Here is a 19,374-nt window from a genome sequence, read left to right on the forward strand (position 1 = left end):
ACTAAATTGCCCGTAGGTGTGAATGCAAGTGCGAATGGTTGTGCCCTGCGATTGGCTGGCGACCAATTCAGGCTGTACCCTTCCTCTCGCCCGGAGTCAGCTGGGATGAGCGCTAGCACGCCCGCAACCCTAGTGAGCATAAGTGGTACAGAAAATGGATGGATGGATACAGTGGAACATTGATATAACAGACCATGATATAACGGCTATCAGATAAAACGGACCATCGTACAATGCAGGCAGAGAATGGGACTGACATATTTCTGGGTCAAAGATATACAAGATTGCTAGATCCAATTCCAAAAGACAGGCCTATGTGGCGACCATGTTGAATGTGGGGCATTGACGTGGCAGCCATGTGATGAGTTATATCTATTGTCTATTGTACATAGATCAGAGAGAGAGAGTGGTGTTAACTCCGAGAAGTACAAAACACAAGTCTTTGGAGTCTGGAACATGTTATTTTTAGTACAGTGGCAGTTTTTTTTTTTTTTTGTAAAGCCATTCACTTTTGGCAACAGATTTGGAAATAGGAAGCACACTAATTCCTCGCGTGTCGTGAAAGCGACTCGCCTATGATGAGTACTGTACATCAACAATGTCACCATGACCAAGCACACCGGTGTAGTATTTTTTTTTTTTTTTTTTCTTGCCATATCACCCAGCCCTAGTGACAGCCCTAGTTGCATCATCTTCCTTCTCTTTCTCAAAGGTCTTAAGGGGTGTCAAACTCATTTTTGTCCCGGGCCACATTGTAATTGCACTTTCCCTCAGAGGGCCGTTATGACTGTGAAACCATAACTGTTAAAACGCCTCATCATAATTTATTACATATATGCAACAAATGGATAACTAGTTTTGAAATCATAATTCAAGGATAATAGGTTGTTCAAGTATTGTTCTAGTTACTGTAAAAAAAAGGGTTTGGTAACAAAAAAATGCTTGCAATATCTCAAAATTATTATTTATTACTTATGATCATTTGAAATTTAGGTACAGATGTTTGCAAGAATCATCAGAGTTGACGCACATGATTTGCTTTCACGGGCCACATAAAATGATGTAGTGGGCTGGATCTGGCCCCCCGGCCTTGAGTTTGACACCAGTGTCTTAGAGCCATGAATGATCCAGTAAATAAAACAATGAGCTGACGAAGCAGTTTAATACGCATAAATGAATCTGCACGCAATTAACTTCCTGGTGGATCAGTTCCTTCCCCACCGTAGCATCACAGCGATCCATTTCTAACAAAACAACCTGACTTACTCAAATGTACTAAACCGAACTCTTTTCACTCGTTACTGTCTGAACAACATCCTGACTTTCATTCTTGAGGCGACATAAAGCCACACGGGTCCTGCAGAGCGAGGGAAGTTTTACATTTCTCAGACAGTTGAGCTTTCAAGATAGTTAATAGATTTGTTCTCAATCTATTTTCAGCACTTGAATTTGGTTAACGATAACAATAACAGACTACGAGGGGACAGACCAATACTATTAAATTGTGAAAAAATTGGCCATATTTGAACATACTCCCCAACAACCACAATTAGCTTTTGATATAAATTTTTTTACATCCACTTTTGATGTTGTTTTTGCCAAGATAAACAACACACTCATAAAACCGTACACACACAGACACACCCACACACACACTCGCACACACGTACACACACGCACGCACACACAGATTCTATAGTCATAAGGTTGTTTTACCTTTGATGTTAGGATTGAGTGACTGTAATGAGAGGTCGAGAGGGAGCTTTAAAGCTTATTGTCTACTTATAGCTCACATCACAGAGTGAGAGTCCATTATTGTTATTCACATTTGCTGGCCTGCCCTAATTATGTCACTTTGCACGCATACATGTGTACGCACTAATTGGGATAAATGTCCAGCTTTGTACTTTCTCCGCTGCGGCAGCCATGTGTCAATCACTGACTGCCGCTGCAGGTCTGCACTGTTGTGTCAACAAATAACTTCTTAGTGGATAAAGCAATTTGGGCTTTTCAAAACATCTCAGCTGCAGTTGATACTCTGTCAGTGATGTCAAAGAGAAGCTTACTCACCAGTCCCAAAACTCCCCACCACCAACACATAGTTCATACTCGGGCTTTAATTCCCAAAATCCTTTAATGCACCACAATCATTTGAAATGTGAAAGGGGTAAAATGTGCATGGCTTTGCTCAAGTGTTTATGGTTTCTGAGCACAAATACTAAGCAGTAATATGAAATACTAGAATGATTAATAACTTGGGCTTCGCTTGCACTAAGGTCTATAAAAGGACATTTTTAAGCCACCAATCAGTCTTGTGCCATGTTGTTGCTTATTATTCAGTAGTGAATTGTTGTAACAGCACTTAACAACCATTCAAGTTGCATTTGTTGCTTGATTTGTTGTAGATGTGTCTAAAATTCACATTTTGAAAAAATCTGTAGCTGTAAACAAACAAGCATCTGTTAATCATCAAAGACATGGTCAGATGTAATTGAAGTCAAGCCGGTTAACGCACTTTAGAACTCAGTCTGTGTGAGAACGACATATCTTGAAATAAATATGTTATTATCATTTTAGGAGCGTTTTCAATTTGCTAAACAAGTGCTATGATATACTGCTGCTCCTAGGTCAAGGAGATTTGTCATCACAGCAACACTGTTGTCACCTTTTGCTGTGCCAGCAGTATTATACTCCACAGTCTCCACTTGGCAACAGAGTCCTCCTCCCCCTGTTATAGCTCTGGGTCTATGGAGGACCTAATCGCAGAGAATGGAGGCAGCTGGCAGATTACAATGATGGTTTTATTGAACAGAGGTATTGGAGGTTGTGGTGACCAAAAGGTGAGCGATTCGGGGTGGGAGAATGGGATCCGTGTGCGGGTTGCAAGTCGGCAGGATGCAAGGATGGTAGGCAGGGAGCAACCATGAAACAATCTGAACACACAGATAACAAGGCAGGGTCAATATCGGGAAGATACTTGGAATGGATGCACAAACTCAGCTTCGACAGTTGACTGCACCATGGTCCCTGCTCCACACGTCTTTCCATTCCTGCACAAGGACACACACACACACACACACACACACACACACACACACACACATAGGGAAAAGAAAGGGCGGGACTCAAGCAGCAGACTCAGGTGATTTGACACCAGTCTTCTCTTGAATATAATGTTGGTAAATACAGGAAACCTTTATTCTCCTGCATTGTTGATTAGTGTTTGCGTTTTGTCTGATGCGTTAAATGTGGCACAGTTTTTGCCATACTATTGTGAAGGGAGTCATGGCGCAGAGCTCTGAACGCCAAAGTTAGCATTGATGCTAATGCTAACACACCTTTCAGGGTGTCCTTGTTGGTTAAACAATATTACAGGTGATCTCTGTTTGCCATGCCAATGACAGACATGCTATTGTCATTATTTTAGGGCAATGTCTTGTCAGATATAGTGATCTGTGTTTTTATTGAATTTGTTTTGATTAGAATTAGTTTTGTTTCATGTTTCATCAAGTTTTCCTGTGTCCCATGTTCATGTCTGCTCGTTTGGGTTTCGTCTCCACTTGTTCACGTCAGCCCTGTTCCTTGTGTCAACAAATCAATTCCCTCCAGCCACTTGTCCAGGTATGCCAAGCTGTCTCATCAATTTGTTTGTTTTTAGTTCCCGGGGTTTGTTCAGTCTGTGTCGGTCCATTGTTGTTGTTGTTGTTGTTGTGTGTGTGTGTGTTTTGTTTTTGTCACGTCATGTTTCCTATTGTGGTGAGTGTTTAGTTTCTTTGTGTTACTTTGATTCTTGATTTTTGGGCACTTAACTTTTTTAAAAACTTTTCATGAATCTTCTTTGCTTTCTTTTTTTGAATAAATTAGTTTTGGAGATTACACATGCTCCTTGTCTTGCTTCTTCCTTGCATTTTGGTCCACCTCCACTTTTGCCACCAAATCCACCACGCCATACACCATACATCAAAATCATTATAAAATCTGTTATTTTGGGGTAGAATTACAACGTATTTCTTCTGCACACCACTTTGGGATTTTTAATGGATTCGATTAAAAGGTTTTATCAAACAAGATGTTATACTGTGGACTTTAGCAGAACCAATTGCATGGCACACCAACGTCAATTATTCAAAGTAAAAGGTCTGAACAGATGAATTTGAAAGCAACTACATTAAAGAGAAGTCTGCATTGTTTGAACATCATGCAAAATTAGTAATCTGAACAATTTGCTGTGCATGCGAGTCATTTGTTAATGGATGCTTAATTTCATGCATTTTCTGTGTTTAATATTTCTGGCTTTTGACAAATCAGAGTCTCAAATACGGAATTATTTTCTGCATCAATTTTAAATGGGGATTACTGCAACATCAATTAAATCTTTTTATGCATAAGCATATGCATGTATTTTTTTTTTTTTTAAATTTATGTGAAAATGCTCAATAGAGTATGCTACCTTCAAAAGGATCTCATTTTATGGAAGAAGAGCCCCTTACTCTGACTTTTAACTATGGATTCCTGACCAAAGAGGAGCCTTACCATTCTGTGAAAAAGGTGCATGGAGCCAGAACAGAGAGTCCATTGTTTGCGTCTGTCTGCATATACAGTGAGGTAGCAGTTTGACATAGCCAGGAGATTGCATTACACATAACATCTCTGCACTTTTAAAAAGAGAGAGCCGCTAATGAGAAACAGCTTTAAAGGGGGCCGTTTACTGTCTGCTTGGAAGCAATCACTTCATTCAAACAAGATGTTTCCAAGGTTCTGACCACTGTACAGTTTCTATATGATATTGATGTTTTCCATGTGTCTCATTCATCTCATAATGTCAAACTGTGGAGTGTTTATACATATAGCTGTCCAAAACCATTATGGGAATAGCTGAATTAATTAAGCTTTTGGTTATCTAGGTTGGCTGACAAATTAGTTCCGATTGCATCTCAAATATAGTACTATATTCAAACAGACAGTTGGTCTCATTGATTGTTCCTTGTTCAGAAAAACAAGGCAATCATCGTTTTTACAAGGAATTAGAAATGGAAACATTGTGCATCTTATTTTGTTGCAGAACAGTGCACAGAAATAACGATGTAAACTGTCTGAGCTGCCAGAACGGTGGATGACTGGTTAGAGCGTCTGCCTCACAGTTCTGAGGAGCGGGGTTCAATCCCCGGTCCCGCCTGTGTGGTGTTTGCATGTCCTCCCCGTGCCTGCATGGGTTTTCTCCGGGCACTCCGGTTTCCTCCCACATCCCAAAAACATGCATGGTAGGTTAATTGACAGCTTTAAATTGCCCGTAGGTGTGAATGTGAGTGCGAATGGTTGTTTGTTTGTATGTGCCCTGCGATTGGCTGGCAACCAGTTCAGGGTGTACCCCGCCTCCTGCCCGCTGATAGCTGGGATAGGCTCCAGCACGCCCGTGACCCTAGTGAGGAGAAGTGGCTCAGAAAATGGATGGATCGATGAGCTGCCAGAATAACTTTAAGTGCTCTTTTTATGGCAAGTGAAAATTTTCTGTCACTTCTGAGCATGAGAGAACCTCCCCACCCCTTTGTGTCCCATTGAAAAGCATCTCATGTCATTCTGATTATCATGCATGTGTCAAATAATGCTGATTACAGTGTATATTTTTGCAGTAGGGTAATAGCTGCATGACAAGGCTCGCGCCAAACCAAAATGGCTACTCTCAACGATGACCACACATTTTCTAATTTGGTACAATGGACAATAAGTGTTCTTTGGTTTCATATCAGGCCTGATTTGTTGGAGTGTTTGTGCAGACATGTCCTTTATGTGCTGTATATTTTGGAAGGTTTTGGCTGGCTTCTACTCCCCCTGTAATTAGCCTGCAAGCATGTACATATATATGAGATAGTGAAGGGAAAATGAGAGACAACAAAGGGAGGATTTAGAGAAGCAGCTGTGTAGAGGAGTGTATTTTACGTTAAAAGGAGTTTGTGTGTCTCTCTCACTCTTGTTGGCCCTGCTGCCTTGTGTTCTTTAGAAGCAGAGCAAAGGGCCACTGGTCTTCAGAGGGGCAGTAAGTTTTTTCCCCGTGTTTTCTGCTCGCAGGTGTCTTGCTGTGCCATGTGTCTATATTGATTTGGCCGACTGCAAGAGAACAGTGGCCGATGGTCGGTATTACTGCAAAGCTCTGTACTGTAGTTGGTCTTGTGTTCCGTCTCATTCTGTGTTCCTTTTTCATTTTGCAGTAGTTTATTTCGGTCTGTTTTTAAACTCAGATACTCTCTCAAGTCCCTCATTGGATTTCTCCCTCTTTGTACTCTTTTAAACACCCACTGGAATTAACTTCATATAAGCAAATTCATGTCTCACCTCTTTAATCATGAAATGTCAATCCTGATCCTTTCTTCACATAACCCAGCTCGTTGCAGCTGCACTGGGAGAGACTCAGGGTCAACCTTGAACTTGGTAGTCTTACCAAAAGCTTTCTTCAATTTCAAGACAAAACGTCATTGTTTAAAACTTCATATTATAATTGTAATTATTTTTCTTCTTCTTCCTATTATTATTATTTAGTAGTAGTCGTAGTCGTAGTCGTCACTGATGGTGTAGTGGTACACTTGCCTGACTTTGGTGCAGATAGCGTGGGTTCAGTTCCGACTCAGTGACGGTGCGAATGGTAGTCCGTGTCTATATGTGCCCTGCGACAGACTGACTGGCAACCAGTTCCGGGTGTAGTCTGCCTTTTGCCCGGAGACAGCTGTGATAGGCTCCAGCTGTACATTTTTCAATTTATTTATGGTGAGTGGTATTGCCTATAAGATCTGACATGTTTGTTTGGGTTTGCTTTGCAGGTGCTGTGCGCGTGCACAGTGTGAAAGGTGGAAAAAAAACGGGAAAAAAATATTAAATCAAAATGTTTTTTATTGCTATTGAAATCACGATGAGTAAATATGATTATGCATTTAATTTAAAACTTAGTGGTTATTTAACTATGAAAACTAGACTTCAAATATAACTTAAAATAACAACCAGAAAAGAAATTAGTAACAAGTAAAATAATAATATATTAAAATATTAACAAAAACAAAAAAATATATAGTCATGTCTAAAAACTTTTCGGCCAGCCTGACTGTAGTAAAAAAATATGCCGGGAGTAAATAGAGAGATAAATCACAACTGCCGAGTTCTTTGCAGTTTGTGACCGTGCACGACTTGACCAATGGTGAAGCAGAACAACGGAGACGTACCATCCTTGACAATTCACTATATTGACCGCCTAATGTTATTGCCTTTTTTGCATTAACTATATTTTCTTCCATTAAGTTGCAATTCGTGACTGCATTTTGTAATGGCATATTTATTCAGTTAGCCCTTGGTAAGGTAGAAAATTTGGGGGTACATATTATTTTTTTATTATCCATCTTTTTTTAAAAAAAAAGATTAATTTCACACTGAAACCTGCTACATATTGTTAGTTGAAAAGTAGTGCAATTAAAATAAAGATTTTTTTCCCCCCCTAACATGAAGAATAATCGTGGCTAATAATCGTGATTACAGTATTGATCAAAATAATCGCGATTATTATTTTGGCAAAAATGTGCAGCCCTACAGTCAGTGACAGTCTACTGTTTCTGCTGTGTGCACCTTGGCCTCTTATGGCCAGTGTGGTGCGGTGCATGTATTGAGCTACTCGTTTACTGGAAGATAAAAAGAAAAGAGTAGAAAAAGAAAGTCGCATTATAACGTAAATAAACAAATTTTTCAGGGATAGAAAGAATACAGTATAGGCGTTTGTGTGTGAATATTCAATATTTGAAGGTAAATCCGTCCCGTGATCAAATGCTAATATTAGCTAGCTGGTCAACAGGGTTTTTCATTAACTGTTAGCATAAGCTGGCGATTTCTAAAATGATGTTTTGTATTTTGAGGGTAAAATGAGGGTAATTATTTTTGTTGTGCATTGAGTTTTACAGTAAACTCCTACTGGGGTGTCAATAAACAATTTAGAGCATGCTCAAATTTGGATGAATTGCCCAGCCTTGCACTGCACTGCACACATTCTCTGGAGGCGGCAAAGTACGAGCCACAGGTGACCGATTTTTGTAATCGGCAATTACGCTTGACACGATCAGGATTTAAAAAAAAAAAAAAAAAAAAAGGATACCCGATCACTCATCTGATCACAAGATGGAGCAATATGTCTATTTAAATGACTTGTTCATTTACTGTATACACTAGTGTACTGTATACTGAGTTTCTTCAAAAATATCTTGTCAGGTCATGTATTCTAATCAGTCAGGTCAAACCAACATGACAACATGACAGAAATAATGGGTGCTAACTTACTGTAATTAAATTGCTTTATCGTAATTAAATTACTTGGCGGCACGGTGGACGACTGGTAAGAGCGTCAGCCTCACAGTTCTGAGGACCCGGGTTCAATCCCCGGCCCCGACTGTGTGGAGTTTGCATGTTCTCCCCGTGCCTGCGTGGGTTTTCTCCGGGCACTCCGGTTTCCTCCCACATCCCAAAAACATGCATTAATTGGAGACTCTAAATTTCCCGTAGGTGTGCATGTGAGTGCGAATGGTTGTCTGTTTGTATGTGCCCTGCGATTGGCTGGCAACCAGTTCAGGGTGTACTCCGCCTCCTGCCCGATGACAGCTGGGTTAGGCTCCAGCACGCCCGCGACCCTAGTGAGGAGAAGCGGATCAGAAAATGGATGGATGGATGGATGGATAATTAAATTACTTCACTCACACCGAAGTGCCGTTAGTGCTAGCACTAGCTTGCTAGGCTACATAACATTTTGTTTCCTGCTTGCGAGCTGTATCGTATTAACAGTATGTGAACATACCTCAAGCAAGCCTTGAATTAAAGTCCTCTCCCAAGCACCGGTGACCATCAGCACACGTTTCCCCCCGTTTTGTTCTTATAATACACACGACGCGATTGATTGTTGTTGTTCTGGCCGTGGTAACGCATGTATCCGGTCACACTTGAATTGATAAGATTAAGCCCAATGATCGTAAAAAATCGTGCTATCGGAATTTTATTACGATTTTATTACAGTAGTCTGACATAGTGCAATCGTGAAAGACCAAATTTGTCTTGTAGTCTGATCAACACATTACGTGTTGTCTGCCCCACACCAACATGTTTTTTTTTTTAAATAACTATATTGGCTGTCAGATACTTACAGTACTACGTCAAAAGACATGCGACAAGACTAAAAATAACACAGCTTTTGGATTCAAATATACTATACACAATGGCGACGTGGAGTAAATGTTTTTTGCAGAGTCGATCAATGACGTCATTGATCAAATCGCTGACATTAAAGCCGATCAATCCATCAGCATAAAATGCTAATTATCGGCCAATACCGATCAGGCCAATCAGATCGGTGTAAAGTCTATCAGCAATGAAAGGCATTGACAGACAATCAGCGATCACGTAATTTCCGCGAAAATCGGCCAATCATGATAGGTGGCCGATCGATACTTTATTACTTATTTATTACTTACTATTTTTACTATTATCCATCCATCCACCCATTTTCTTCACCGCTTATCCTCACTAGGATCGCGGGCTGCTGGAGCCTATCCCAGCTATCTTCGGGCAGGAGGCGGGGTACGCCCTGAACCGGTCGCCAGGCAATCGCAGGGCACATAGAAACAAACAACCATTCACACCTACGGGCAATTTAGAGTCGTCAATCAACCTACCACGCATGTTTTTTGGATGTGGGATGAAACAGGAGTGCCCGGAGAAAATCCACACAGGCACGGGGAGAACACGCAAACTCCACACAGGCGCAGTCGGGATTTGAACCCCGGACCCCAGAACTGTGAGGCAGATGTGCTAACCCGTCGGTCACCATGCCGGTGATTATTTACTTTTTCATATTTATTACTATTACTATTACTAATAACTATTATTTATTACTTTATTACAATACTTTATTTTGTACTTCCAATGTCACATTCTCATACTTCTTTCTGTAAATTGTGTATTACAAACTTGCTGTATTGTTGGATCATCACACTTTTATACTTGCATACACTTGCCAATATCTGGTACTTCTGTAATGTTAGTTCATCAACCATTTAGTGCTTTCTGTAATATAAGATTACCAACTTTAAATACTGTACCTGCTGCAAGTGTGCATCGTAAGATCAACACACTTCTCCTTCCATACTTTGTTGTACTTTTGCACTAAGGTCATTGCACTTTCATATACGGTCAGTATATATTTCTGATGTTGTAAGTACAGTTATTTGTGTATTATTGGCTCATTATGCTTTCAAACTTAATACACAACCTTAATGCACCCTGTCTTGTTAGTTTGGACTTCTGCACTTAAGTTGTTGTCAGATCATCACACTTTTATAGTCAGTTTATACACTTGTACTCCCAGTATTGTGATCATGCATATTCACACCAATCTGCTCATTATGCAAATGAAGGGCGTGTCTCCGGGGGTCCACTTCTTGCATACTGGTCGATCAACACCACAATGCACAGAGCGTATTGACTTGCATGTTTGCAGTCCGTATGTTCCACTTTTGTTCTGAGATGCGGCTTTTATTTCTCGTTTGATTCTGAGATATGGCAGACAAGGTCCTCTGGAGGGAAAGTGTTTTAGATGCTTCCCATATTATTTGCACGCTACGGTGAGGTGGGTGGGAAGTCAGATCATTTCTTATTTTCAAGGTTCTCAAAACAATAGAAGAGACATGATTTTGTTTTTAACTCCACTGCGGTTAACTTGTCAGAACTAGTCAACCAATATCGACTTTTTCCATTCACACTATTTGACGTGATATTATTGTGACTTCCATTTTCTTGACATCCAGATGAGGTTTGGCCTGTACGTAGAGCTGAGGTCAGGCTTTAACCCCCACCATCAACACCTCTTCCTCCTCTCATCACTCTATGAATCACCTCAGTACACCCTGGCACCACACACCCCGATGTAGGCGTATTATCGTTACTCAATAGTGACTCACAGTGCACCATTATAGCCCCACTGCCACTCTCCTCATCCTTATCAGTGAATCTGCTTGTCTCTCACCAACATAAAGGGACATTTAAGACGAAGGACAAGAAATAAAAACGCCAACACATACAGTATTTCAATCCCTATTTGAGGTCATATAGGGCCGTTAGCAGGGTAAGGAGAGTCTCAAAATATATTCAAATTGTAAGAATCCGTGTTGTCAAGTCAGGCTAAACTGTTTTTAGCACTCAAAAAGGCAGAACTGTAAAATCGATATTTGAAAACAGTGCTGGAGGAACATCATAGTCATAACGGCACAACGTCCACGCCTATGCTTGGAGGGATTGTGAAGAGCTGTAGCCAGGGATCGGTAGTTCTTTATGTAGGTCAGCCCATACCCGCCAATAAGTCCAATTACCGTCAGCCTCAGAAATAGAACAAGCAGCGACCTTTGCTCTGCTTTCATGAGCATGAAATGGATGCAGGAGTTGATGCAAGGATGGCACATTGTTAAAAAAAAACAAAAAAAAAAACTGTCATATTAGGGAGTTGAGTGTTGAGTGTGAACATTCGAACAGCGACTTCAGTGACATTTCATGAAAGAACTAAAGAACATCAAAATGACCCCATGGTCCCGCTCTTTTCAGCTTGCTGCTTAAAATGCGTCCTTCTGCAGAACAGCAGCAACTTATCAGCACCAAGAGAGCACTCAATGATTCATACACTCTTTTAACAGAACTTGAATCCTTGCCTCTATTTCGGTCCCAGCATCTCGCTGTAAATGCAGCACGATGGAGCGGAGGGATTTAGCGAGACTAAGTAGTTTGATATTTCTATTGGTTTTCTGCGTGTATTTCCCCTCACTCAGTCTCTCTCTCTCTCTCTCTCCTAGTGATCTTTCTCATCACATGGAGACCAAGGTCATGGCTGATTGAAATATAATAGAAGTGTAGACATCTGGCCTAATACTGTGGGAAGTTAAATCTATTTTAATAGCCCCTGCCGCAGTGGATTCTCTCTGATGCACTCTTGCGCTTCGCTGACAGTAAATCACAATGTTCTCTTATTACCCTGACTGGAATGAGGGCATAGAGAAAGAACAATGAGGGATCCAGATCATTTGTTTTCACCCCTCCCTTGCTTTTTCCTCTCCCCTCCACCCGCCCCTTCTCCTGGCTTCACTCGGTTTGCGAGTCATAAAGCAAGGGGCTAAAGGAGTGACATCATGAAAATAAAAATAAAGGCGCTTATACTCAAGCTATTGTGCCATAGTGATTGCCAAGGCTTCTACTGTATTTGCCCTAGAGGGGGTTGCACCACTGAGATACAATGTGTTTTAATGTATTTTTTTCAGATGAGAAAAATGGAAAATGTGATGAAGACCTTTCTGTTTCAGTGTAAAGATTGGAGATGTTTTTTTTTTTCATGCTTACCTTGAATACACCGGTGAAAAAAGAGACATGAATGTGGGGAGCACAGCTCTTTTCTAGACCTTTTCAAAATATATCCTCCACCGTGTGTAAGTCCAACTCAGGTCCACCCACATCTGCAATTGAGAGTCGGGTCCTTCTTAAATGAGATCCATTTTGATGTGACATTTGAGAGAATTACCAGTGCACGCGTGAAGCAGGGAAGAGGTTAGCTCCCTGCCTCGCAATTGGCTGAAAGCTTTCCGTAGCCTACCTGTCCTTCAGTGACGGACACGAACTATGACCCTGCTGTACTCTCGTAACACCCTCCCCCGACTCGCACACTTCACTTATCCCAGTTCTCTCTCGCTGTCAGTCAACCAGGTGCTATTTCATTCTTTTATATCACACTGTCCGATCCTGTGATTGTCTTTTCCAAAGACAGGTCTGGCAGGCTTTTTGGACACTCCTCATCCATGTAGCTGATGATGAGCTTGATTTCTTGCCTTTGTGTTTCGTCACAAGGCTGTCTTTGAAGGTGAATTGTAAAATTCCCCATAAGATGTTTTTAAAGATTTACTGTTGCCATGTGTCTATCTGGCATGCACAAACTGGACATGAGGATCTTTTATGTATGCATAGCCAGCTGTTGTTTGTCGCAAAAACCATGCTGCACTGTCATTTTATTTACAGAGTAGCATATGGCTGAATGACTTTCCATAGGACATTGTATACTCATCCAAAGTTATTTTGTTTTATGAGACTTTTCTGTTCAGCTATTTTTATCACGTTTCCAGTGTGTCTTATTACATTAAACAGTCACTTAAGCTATTCTAAACATCTAATTTCCAGTCTTTGGACGAATTGCCTCCACCATCAACCATGCCGGCCGGGCTCTCTAATGTTTTCAGCAACATTTTTTTCCCTTTCTTTAATGAACATATCATTACCAAATGAGCTGTCTTCCATCAAATGCTACAAATGACTCCATCAGCACTAGACTTTACACCGATTTTATCGGGCTTATCGGTATCGGCCGATAATTAGCATTTTATGCTGATCGGCTTTAATGTCATAATTCGCCGAGCTGATCAATGACGTCATTGATCGGCTCCGAAAAAGCCATTTACTCCGCATCGCCACGTGCGCAGTATATTTGAATCCAAAAGCTAGTTTATTTTTAGCCTTGTCCCGTGTCTTTTGACGTAGTCCTGTAAATATCTGACGGCCAATAAAGTTATAAAAAAAAAAAACAACAATATGTCAGCGGTGTGGAACAGACAACACGTCGGAGACATACAACACGTAATGCCGTAAGACAAATTTGCTCTTTCACGATTGCACTCTCAGACTACTGAAACAAAATCTTGTATTCCGATACCACCGCATCCAGTCTTTTACGATCACTGGGCTTTATCTTCTCAACTCAAATGCGACCGGATACACTCATTATCGTGGCGACGACAACAAGAGTGGATCGCACTGACTGTAAAAATTGTTGGTGGTCACTGGTGCTCAGGACAGGAGAGGATGTTTGTTTAAGGCTTGCTTGAGGTATGTCTTTTAATACGATACGGCTCGCAAGCAGGCAATAGCATGTTATGTAGCCTAGCGAGCTAGTGGTAGCACGAACGGTTGTACGTAAACATGCCGCCGTTCTGTCGAATCATGCTCTCAGGTTTTGGTGTGGGTGAAGTCATTTAATTAAAAATTAAGTAATTTAATGACAGTAAGTTAGCACCCATTATTTCTGTCATGTAATGTTGGTTTGACCTGACTGATTAGAATAACCGATCTGACTAGAGCAGTGATTTCCAACTTCTATGGAGGCAAGGTAACATGTTTTACAATTGAAAAATCTCACGGCACACCAACAAACAAAAATGTCACAAAAAGTGGATACATTAATTACTGTATGTACTTCCTACCATCTAATAGAAGACCATTCCTTTGTTCTGTCTGTCACTATGCCTCATTGGCATAAATAGAGGAACAAAGATACATTAGTTATCCATCCATCCATTTTCTGAGCCACTTCTCCTCACTAGGGTCGTGGGCGTGCTGGAGCCTATCCCAGCTATCATCGGGCAGGAGGCGGGGTACACCCTGAACTGGTTGCCAGCCAATCGCAGGGCACATACAAACAAACAACCATTCGCACATTCACACCTACGGACAATTTAGAGTTTTCAATTAACGTGCATGTTTTTGGGATGTGGGAGGAAACCGGAGTGCCCGGAGAAAACCCACGGGGAGAACATGCAAACTCCACACAGGCGATTGAACCCCGCTCCTCAGAACCGTGAGGCTGACGCTCTAACCGGTCGCCCACCGTGCCGCCTATATTGGTTATTGTAAATATAATTTTTTTAGCAATTAAGTACACAAGTATATACAGTATATGAACAGGTCATTTAAATAAACACATTCCTCCATCTTGTGATTGCATCAGTGATCGGTTATCGTTTTTTTAAATTCGCTGATCGGTGATCGGGCCCAAAAATCCTAATCGTGTAAAGCCTAATCAACACACCCATTACCCACCTAGATGTGATTCATTTATCGTCACTTTAAGATAAGTTAATTATTTGAGATAACCTTATAATGTGAGCAGTTTTGTATATTTGTATATATTTTACATGACAAAGAAGATGTAATAATGTATATAATATGAACCTCACAGCCCGGTGCAAAAATATCACACGTAATAATATACATAATAAAACACCCTTTCAAAAATTAAGTCCATTATCAATGTCTCAGTTGATAACACATTTCACTACATTTTGAAAAGACCTTTATTTTACTAACATAAAAACGCAGTCACATAGCATCGGTAGTGTGGTGGTACATGCTGCTGCCTTTCACACAGACGGCACTGGTTTGATTGCTGGTCTTTGCAACAATACCAAGCCCAGATAAAAATGGGCAGGTTGCGTCAGAATGGGCATCCGGTGTAAAAACTGTGCCAAACTAATCATGGAAGTGACTCGCTGTGCCAACCTCTGACAGGGAAAAGCCGTGAGTCTCACTCTCTAAAAGCATGATCATAATCATTAAAATAAGATCCTTTTTTCTTAAGTTCCAAATGTTGTTTTGTGATGATTTATTGTTTGGATTTCATGCAATTAGGAAGATAGACTGATATACTAATGAGCATAAGCGATCCAGAAAATGAATAAATGGATGGATGTTGTGATGTACTTGTTTACGCTGAGGGGTATGCACTCCCATAACTAGATGGGAAATTTAAACGTGAAGTTACTCAATTCATTTTCAGTTTTCTTCTTTTCAAAAGAACTGTGTGGCACGAGAAAAATGTGACAAAGCACAAGCGCAAAGATAATGCTGATTCCTTTTGACCACAGTTACGACTGATTAGAACAACAGAGAACACAATTATGGAAAAGCAAAAAATTGTTGCTATTGCCATTGTTGGATCTTTGGAGAACTAAGTGAATACCCTTGTCTGAGAAAATAACAGATTTGCTCAAATTTCACCTCTGGAGTGTGAAGGTTAGAAGGAGAGGGCTGAATCAACATTTGGTGTTTCATTCTGACCCCTCTTTGATCCACCGTCCTCCATGTCCTGAAAGACAGTATATTTATGAATTATTTATCTTACATTTGAAAATATTAAACGTGAAATGTCCTTGTCCCATGTCTTATCTCCAAGGGCATCGTAGGAAACCATGAAGCCGAAAAAACATTCATGAAGCGCTGAAAGGCAGAGCATTTAAACCAGTGATATTGCAAATGTAAACACTTATGTTTTATTACAGAGAGAAGGTGTCCGAAATACAGCAAATAAACTCCTGTATTATTTCATCAATATGGAAATCAAATTGAAGCAAACCTTTCTTGGTTCAGTGTTAGGCTGTTTGAATGATTGCAAACTCACAATTTCATGTCACCTGCTTGCTGGCTTTTACATTTATATTAAATACAATGTTTTTTTTTTCTTTATTTAATGCACATCATGTTAAACCATTCTGCTTTGACCAAAGAGAACATTTATCTTCACTATCATCAGAAAAGGACACACGCACGCACACACACACACGCACACACTGCTGTGAGCAGTTCAAACCAAGACTGGAGTTAGAGTTTTACCTCAATAATTCAATCCTTATCTGCACTCTCCTCACAAGAACAATGACAGCTTTTATGTTTACATTTTTTTTCCTCCAGGTTATTCTTGTGTTAGGCAGGCGCTAACAATTGCTTAATTAGCTGATTATTATGTTTTGGAACTGCTGCATTCGCTATATCCAAAGAGGTTTCTAGTCAGCACTGTTAAGGGCAAACTTTTAAGAATTATGGTAAGAACTCTATTCATTTACTGGCTAGTTTTCAATTAGATGACCAGTGTTTGTTTATTTGCCATGTTAGAGGTCGAGATCAGGAGGATAAGCTTGGCTTCGGATGCAGTGGCAGAGATTTGACATGATGGCAAAGTGCAGTCATAAACAACTATGATCCCTACAGAATTCAAACATGTCTCACCGGCTTACTGTGTGCGAAGACGTGGAAATAAAACTGCGATCGTTTCATTTAATGGTTGTAATCGCTCACAGCTTAGCTTACTTTAGCAAAAACCGCATTGACTTTGCCTGACATAAGTCTCAAGGCTAGATAGTGGTTAGCATAGTGTGAGTCAGCTGCCATTCGGGTAATGAAAGAATCCCACATTTCTGACATGTGTGTACATTTACAAAATAATTCCAGGGCAAACAACAACAACTGATATCCAACGGAAGATACTGTATATATTTTATGAATCTGTTACTTAAGAGTGCTGAATTAAGATGTAAACATTGTAAATGGATATATGTATAATAAGTACAGTATGTAAAATGCATATTCTAATGTTGCTAAGAATTAAAGCTTACCTTCAACGAAGTGTTCAGAACAAACACGGATGTAAGGACTGGGTAGCTTGCCAGAGTGAGATCAGTTCTGCTGATTCGTGAACGCCACAGTCTCAGTCTTTTCCTTGACGAACATTTAGTCTTCTCGCTCTTGATTCAAAACTGGTGCCGGTAAACTTCCAAATGAGACTGTATCCATCCCACTTGTATTGCTGCAACAAAGCACTGCGCAGGAATTCACCATTTATTGATGTTGGCCATCAAATTTAGCTATTAAAACACTCAATAAGCACCGGAACAAAACAATGCGTCTACCTTCAACATTGCAGCCACTGCCGCTGGGCGTGTCCAGAGGTGCATGACGTCACGGGAAAACTTTCTATCGACATTTTGCTAGTCTCAACCCAGAAACGCAAATAGCCAATCACAGCGCACCAGAGAACAGCATTCTGACACTTATCCAGAGCAGTTGAAGGGAATTTTTATTTTTTTTTTCGTACCATTTCTAAAACCCAAAATGAACAGCTCTGGATGAAGCTGTCATCTAGTCCATTTTTTCTTCATTCTCTTTTGAATCGTTCAAAAATTAACATGCACACCGTATCTGTAAAATAATGGTATGCTCTTGTTAGCTCATTAACCAAACTGCTTAGCCAACTAAGATTACGAGGCTAGCTGGATGTACTCCATGCTCCTGGTTGCAGTCAGGCAATGTAGTGGTTGCCTTTATCTCTGGGATCTGTATGCATTAGCTTCATCCTTATTTGCACAACCTTCTGCCTGCTTCTGTCTAAAATTCACTTTTTCCAAGTTCTTCTCCAAGCAGTGCAGACAGTGGAAGCCCATAAAATGTTCTTTTAATTTACAATATTAATGAGGGATTCCTTAGTATTGAAATTTAGGAATCTTTGCAGTGCAAGGGACAGTGGGCAAGTGGTTTTCCCAAGCAGGCTATTTTTGTCTATTTATAGTTTTCCTCTTTTCACTGAGGCAAGTAAAACAAACAAACACACTAAACAAAAAAAAATCATATAAATCTGGTAAGCCTAGTTTTCATGTCCTCATGTTACTGAATGAAAACCTTGACAGATGCCAAACATGTTATACCCTTGGATAAGTGTTAAAAACTGTTAGATTTGTTTTTATTTGTATACTGTGTGCCTGGCAACCATAATTTGAAATGACAACAGCCATTGCAAAAACCTTTTACTGTGGGGGGGAAAACAACTGTTAGTGATCATTTTAAGCAATCATAAAGGAAAAGCACATTCAGCACTCATAATGAAATGTTTTAGTGTTATTACATTCTCTCCAATAATAGCATGCATTAGGCGAGCTCCAGCCTAACTTGAGGCACCAATTCTGTTAGGGCGATATCATAGCTGTCCTTCCATATTTTCTGTTTGCTTTAAATGTTTGTTTGTAAGATGAATTGCTACACTGGCGGGTGAGATGACAGGCTTCATGAGGAAGATATTGAATTGATTTCTGAAATGTTGCAGAACGAACTAGTTGATGTGTACCACGAGACATGAATAATAAAAATTCTATTAAAAAGCTCTTGAATGGCTGACACTGGAATATTATTTGTGATGATTAATTTTCTTCAGTCATTATAAAGCGGAGTTGGCATCAGATTGCCGCTGACAAAATTGCTTTTCATTCCCTAGTGAATACCCTCAGTATGCTTTTGAGAGCAGAAAACCATCTTTCTCTGTGCAGCATTATGTCAAGACAAGCTCTGCCAAAGACAGCCACAGACTCTGCTCATGCATCACCCACCATGCTTTTTTTATAGCTCATTTACACACATTGGATTTGTCTAATAATGAGGAATATGACATTAGTTTTATCATAGTTATGAGATTATGAAACAACCACAAAGTTACAGTCAATTGTGTATTATTTTCATTTGCTTACAGACTGACGTTCTATTGTTGTTTTGGAAATTTGTGAAACAAAATATTTTGTAGAGCAGCTGTTGATTGTGTGTGTGTGTGTGTGTGTGTGTGTGTGTAGTTCTAATTATGGAATTGATAATGAATCAAATTATTGCTGAATAGTGTCTTGCTGAGTAAAATTACAGGAATACGTGGCAAAAACTCATGAATTGGTACAGGCGAGCTAAATG

The 19,374-nt window shown here is 40.2% G+C and overlaps 1 protein-coding gene across 6 annotated transcripts in view; it reads left to right on the plus strand.

The window, feature by feature from the left end:
* Nucleotides 1–19,374, plus strand: part of LOC133407880 (thymocyte selection-associated high mobility group box protein TOX-like) — a 118,847-nt gene that overhangs the window by 68,174 nt on the left and 31,299 nt on the right. The window lies entirely within an intron of this gene.

This window comes from Phycodurus eques, chromosome 1, assembly GCF_024500275.1.
Source record: "Phycodurus eques isolate BA_2022a chromosome 1, UOR_Pequ_1.1, whole genome shotgun sequence".
In the NCBI taxonomy this organism is placed as follows: Eukaryota; Metazoa; Chordata; class Actinopteri; order Syngnathiformes; family Syngnathidae; genus Phycodurus; species Phycodurus eques.